Genomic DNA, 6000 nt, shown 5'->3' with positions numbered 1-6000 from the left:
TTTTAGTTTATTTGAAATGTACATAATGCATATGACACTTTCTGGTACAAGTTTTCAAAGATGGGCCCAAACATTTCATGCTCAAAAAAATGAATGTCTGGCCATGAAACCCCACAGCTGCATGTACAGCAGTATCAGTGCTCCCCACAATTTCATATCTGCCCTTGGCATATGTGGGGTTTTGCACAGTGCATTTGTGGACACCCTGGTTACACTTTGGAACATTTGATCCTTTGAGTTTAACTCTTTTTATAATGCGTAAAAGGATTTACCAAAAGGAGGGCAGGAAATCTGCTGATGGGTTATGCCAATAGCTTCATCCCAGTAGTGTGAAATGTGTGACCTCTTTGTGGAAAGCTGAAATGAATTGAATCTAACTTTAAAATATCGTCCACAGAGAGAGCAAGTCAGCATATTTGCCAGTTAGAAATCTCTGTATAGCAGAAATTAATTTAGTTGCTCAAGTATCTCTTGGAGTACGAAGAAGTCACACTTCTTCGACAAAGGCCTCAAACTGGAAAATAAGGAGTTATTTTTATCTTTGTAACCCTTCTGCCAGGTGGAGTAACAAGGGCAAGTTTGAGTATCTAGGCGTTCATCTTTACAACCACAAAACAGAACCTGTTTGAGCCCCCACCTAGTATTCTGGGAAAACTAAACACACGTACAGACACACACACACAGGCGCCTCTAAGAGGCAGTACTCCCCCAGTTGCAAGCACTGAGTCTCTGTCTAATAAAGAGAACTTTTTTAATAAAAAGGAACCCAGCATTAACTTGGGAAAACACCACAAACATGATCTGAAAGTGTACGATCATGTGAAATCACTCACCACAGAGTCCATTGGGCAGTGTCCTTTGCCTCTGTTTCTCACCTTGCCGTGTGAAACTCTGACAACAAATGTTCCTTTAACATATTACTCCCCTCTCCCTCCACTGCACCCCACTCCCAGTTGCTGTCCTGGGTCAGTGAAGACCCAGAGTTCAGAGGTGCAGTCACTTGCCTTCCCACTGCAGAGTGTTGAGCCTTGCCTCAGCTGCTGTGCCGTTCACTCTACCGCCACACTCTGCTTCTGCTGTCTTCCTGCTGCAACATCATATTCTGAGATGCCACCACTTAACCCAGCTCTGGGTGATTTCAGAAGTAGTGGGGAACCTCACTGCTAGTGCAGGTTGTTTCATTTTAACACTGTCCCACAGCAAGTCTAAGACTCACTGTCACTTGGTTGCCAGTGACTTCAACTCTAGTGATTGCTGAATAAAAGAAGGAGACTCAATTGAGTCTAATCAGCTCTGTCTTTAAACACTGGAAAGGCAACAGTCAAATGGTGTCAGAGCCCATACCACCAGGTAGGAACAGCTGTCCCAACTCTCTCTGGGATTTGGCCTCCCTACGGCCCTTGCTTAGCGAGTGAGGTTCCTTTTAGGGGGAATCCCTCAATCAGGACAGGCTAAGTACAGTTCTGCTGTCCTTTACTCATAAAAATAAGGATAATATTTCATTACCCCTGCATTCAACACTAAAGTGACTTGTAACCCAATACCAGCCAAAACTGATCAATTTGGCAAAGCAGCTCTCTTTGCTGCATACATAAGCTATTTAGGAGTGTTTATGCAAATATGGTCTGTTCCTAAAGTCCTTTCACACACCACCACCACCACCCCAGCTCAGAGATGTCAGGGAGAGCTCACTCAGACCCTGCTTACATCTTTATTATGCACATCATGAGTGACATGTGAATACCCTTCGGATACAGCTAGTTTCCTCTGTTTCTTAGACAGAATTATATTCATGTGAACCAAGAAACACATGAATCCACTTCTCAGTTTCTAATGGATCCAAGGTGTGGCATCAATTTTCCTTTATTTTTTTTTTATGGTATTCCTGTTCTACCAAAGACTCTTCAGTTAATTTGACATGCCTAGAAAAAGGCTAGTTATATGTACTGTAGGGTGTGTGCAGGCAGCTTCCTCTTTCTCTAGATCTATTTCACTAGTGCCATGCCAACAAAGCCTAGCTCATGGCAAGCTCTTTTAAAGCTGGCTGCCAGTGCTGGAAGGATTTGCTTCAGATAACCAACAGGCTATCCACTCACTTTGGAGCTGGAAGAAATAAACAATGAAGAATTCCTGGCCAACAAAAAAGATGGGGGAAGTTGAATCCAATATTAAACATACCCACAAAATCACAATCTAACCAAGAAGCTAGCTGTTTCTCAAACCTCAGAACTAGGGACTCTCCAGGTAAGCATTTTTTCATTAGGGAGGAGTGGTACAAGGGTCACTAGAATTAACTAGAATGAAGGGTAAATTTAAAGGATGTGCATTAGGAACATTTCAATACAATGAGATCTAATAGGCTCTGGATTAGTCCCACCATTGTCTTTGGGAAAGATGCCAACTTTTCCTGCTTTAACTGTGTAGAGTGTATAATATAATTTTAGTCTGTCTGATGTTCAAAAAGAGATTGAGTCAATATATAGATTTTTTTTCCTCCCTGAAGTATTTAAAAATGGAGTCATTTTAACTTCTTAGAGCATTGGTCCAGAATATGAACTAGTAGGCTGCAAATTTCCATTAAAAATAATCAAAGACATTTTAGAATAAAGGGAGTACAAATTAACAGCTGGAAAATTAACGTGTTTGTACTCCTAATCTTTTAAAAACAGCTAAATAGATTCCCTCCCCACCACTACCAATTTTTACCCAGAAAAAAATCTCTCTGATAGTGACTGCAGAATATCCATGTATGTATATGTTATCCCCATAGTGTTCAAGCTTGAAAATAACATTTCTTTACGAGATTATTTTTCCCTTTTCTGTTTTCTTGCTTGTCAAAAATCTCCTCTGTCATATCAACAGCACATTTAGGAATAGTATTTGTAAATGGTCTTGTGCTTTTTGGTAGCTGGATGGCCTCCTCTAAGACATCCACACCAAAATGTTTGTCATGGAAGAAAAAAATGCCAAAATACATTGCTCTTGCCTCTTATCTTTTGTCTTAAGAGGGGGGAGAAAAAGAAATCTTGAGGAAAGACTGGATTTTTTTAAATTGAAATCCAGAAGACATTTTCTACCAGACTATGAAAACTGATAGAGTATAAAACAGGTTAACAATCTGGACCTAAACTACTTGATAATTCTTCAATTAAAAATAAAACTAAGAGAAATAATGCAACCATTAACCATGCAAATAGTGGAATTTCTATAGGAAAAAACGTTCCCACTTGTTGGCACTGTTGGACTCAGATTTCAAACCCCTAGCTCAGCCTCCCACTCTCCAAACCCATACATTTTAATGTACCTTTTTATTGAAGCCCTATCCACACATTGAGCTATGCAAGTACTCTGCCTTTCATTTAATAGCATGTTTTAACTGTCGTCCTTACATTTTCGTGTGCTCTGCATTGCTTCTGACTGCCTGTACTCCTACGAAGACCTTTCAATCTTTGCACTTTTGTTCAATACAATGGTTTTCCCTCCTTTTTAAATTAAAGGACGAGCCAGTCTAAGTGATCTCCCTCAAATTATTGCTTTGCCTATTCCACATATGATACTATCACTAATATCCTATGTGTTATTCAGTTTTCCATATTCAAGGACACCCGCAGAAGGCCCTCAGATATTCTGGTGATAGAGAGGCCATATAAGACCTTAGATAGACCTTTTCATTTTTTTTGCCTGTGTTCAGGTTCTATATTGTCCAGTACGTTCCTTCTTTTTTTTCCCGGCAGTGTGTACGTTAGCCCATAAAGCGACATAATGTGGACAATAATAAAATCACTATCCCCTTTTTTCCTACCTTATATAAATGTTTACAGTCTGGGGGCTTAATCCAAAGTCTATGGGAGTCTTACCAGTGACATCTATGGGCTTTGGATCAGGCCATCAAAACATAAAGTCTATTCTGGAAAATGAACAGCGACTCCTCATATATGACAGTCTTTCTCTTCAGCATTTCAGTGATAGATTTGGGGTATCTCTTTTCATGTTTTCCGACCTACACAAGTTGTTCTATTATTTAGACTTTTTGACTAGTTTTAGATGGGAGACCCAATTAAAGTCCACCGTCACCGATAAAATGCCCCTGAGATGCAGAGCGGACCTGAACAAAAACATTAATAATGTGTTTTCATGTGATGAATATGTTTGTATATGCAGTTTCTTGCCTAGCTATAGTTCCTGAGATAGGCATGCAACTACCTTCTTTATCAGATAGGAACTCTATTACTTGACCTGGGAAGATTTTTCTGCTAAGGATAACCACACATCTGTTTACTTTTCTTACAAAACACGGAATATATATCCCAAATCCAACCCCTTTTCATGTTAGTCAAATCTTCTTGAAAAGATGTTTCTTGTTGATAGAATCATGGAAACGTGGGGGCTGGAAGGGTCCTCAAGAGGTCATCTAGTCGAGCCCCCTGCACCGAGGCAGGATAAAATATCCCTAGATCATTCCCGATAGGTGTTTGTCTAACCTATTCTTTAAAATGACAAGGATTCCACAACCACCCTTCCGTTGATGCCACTGTAGCATAGATGCCGCCTAGAGCGCCCTAGCTGTGCTGCTGCAGTGTAGACATACCCTGAGTGGCAGTATAGATGTCAGGGATAAACATCGGCCCCAATTTTGAGTTTCTGCATTCTTGTGCTAAGTGAAGGAGAGGAGACAAAGGTGGCTTTAAGCTACCTGTATTTCAGCATCATTTGGGGACTGATTTGGAGCTGCTTTAACTTTATGCTCAGACTGTTATAGCCTTCTAGGGACCAAGCAACAGAAAATAGCTGGCGCTCAATGTGGTCCAAATACATGCCCTCTCGTTGGTGCTTCCTGTTGGCTGGGTGTGATGCTGCAAGCTGTCCTGCCCCAGGCACCTCCCATAGGTTGTTGACCTCACTAGATGGATCTTCAGTGCTTCAGCCCTCTGGCCAAGTCACACAGTCTAAAATGGATTAACCATTCCAGGGTAGCAAAAGTCCCACAAACTGTCAGCCCTCACCAGGATCTTCAGCCTCATTGCTGGACCCTTTAAATCCAGCTCTGTGCTTGGGCTTCTAAAGGAGATTTGTCCCCTTCTTGGGGTTTAGACCACTTACCCAGCGGCTGGTGAGGGAACCCCGGCCTGCCCACTACTCCAAGTCCCAACCTAGGGACCCTATAACAACAGCCATGTACCACTGCCTCCAGTTCACTGCTGCTATTCCCTGGGCCTTTTCCCACATAGCCCCTTTCTCTTCACCCTTACTTCAGGGCTGTGTCTCTCAGATCCTTCTCACTGAACGCAAGTGCCATGAGAACCTGTCTTCCAGGTCTCTGTCAAGCACCTCTGACTAGCAGTGAGCACTTCCTTGCTCCTCTCGTCCCAGCCAGAGACTGACATGCTCAGCCCCTGCAGCTCCTTTTATCTGAGCCTGTTGGCCTCTGAATGGCTGATTCTATACAGCCTCTCTAGGCAGGCCTGACAGACCCACCTTAGCTGCTCCTTTCTTGGGGCACAGTGTGGTAGGACCATGGGGCCTCCAGGAGGAGGCCTCAAAGGGCCTGGTACACCCTGTCACACCCCCTCCCTCCAATTCCCTACCCTGACACACACACACAGCCTGTGGCTAAGGACTGTGTCATAGACTGGCATGGATTTGCTCCTCCAACTGTGTACTCCTCCAACTGTGTACACCCTAGGCTCAAGCTGTGGAGCTAACAATAGTGTAGTTGTCTGGGGTCTGTGTTCAGCCTCCAACCTGAGCCCAAACAACTACACTGCTATTCTATAGCCCTGCAGCCCCAGCCTGGTGAGCCTGAGTCAGCTGACCCAGGCTAGCCATCCCTGTGCTGCAGGTCTTTTATTGCAGTATAGATGTACCCCTGGAGGCTACTCTATCTAGAGTTGAGGGATGAACAGGCCCTTAGCTAGCTTTAAAATTGGAGAACTGCAAAGAAGGCATAAAGGTACCTTTGCTTCACCTTGTGTCCTGCACCTAATACTGCTCGGCTACTCC

Source organism: Lepidochelys olivacea (genome assembly GCF_965140295.1).
Source record: "Lepidochelys olivacea isolate rLepOli2 genome assembly, chromosome: 2".
NCBI lineage: Eukaryota > Metazoa > Chordata > Testudines > Cheloniidae > Lepidochelys > Lepidochelys olivacea.
The sequence above is the reverse complement of the archived record's forward strand: the minus strand, read 5'-3'. Positions refer to the sequence as shown.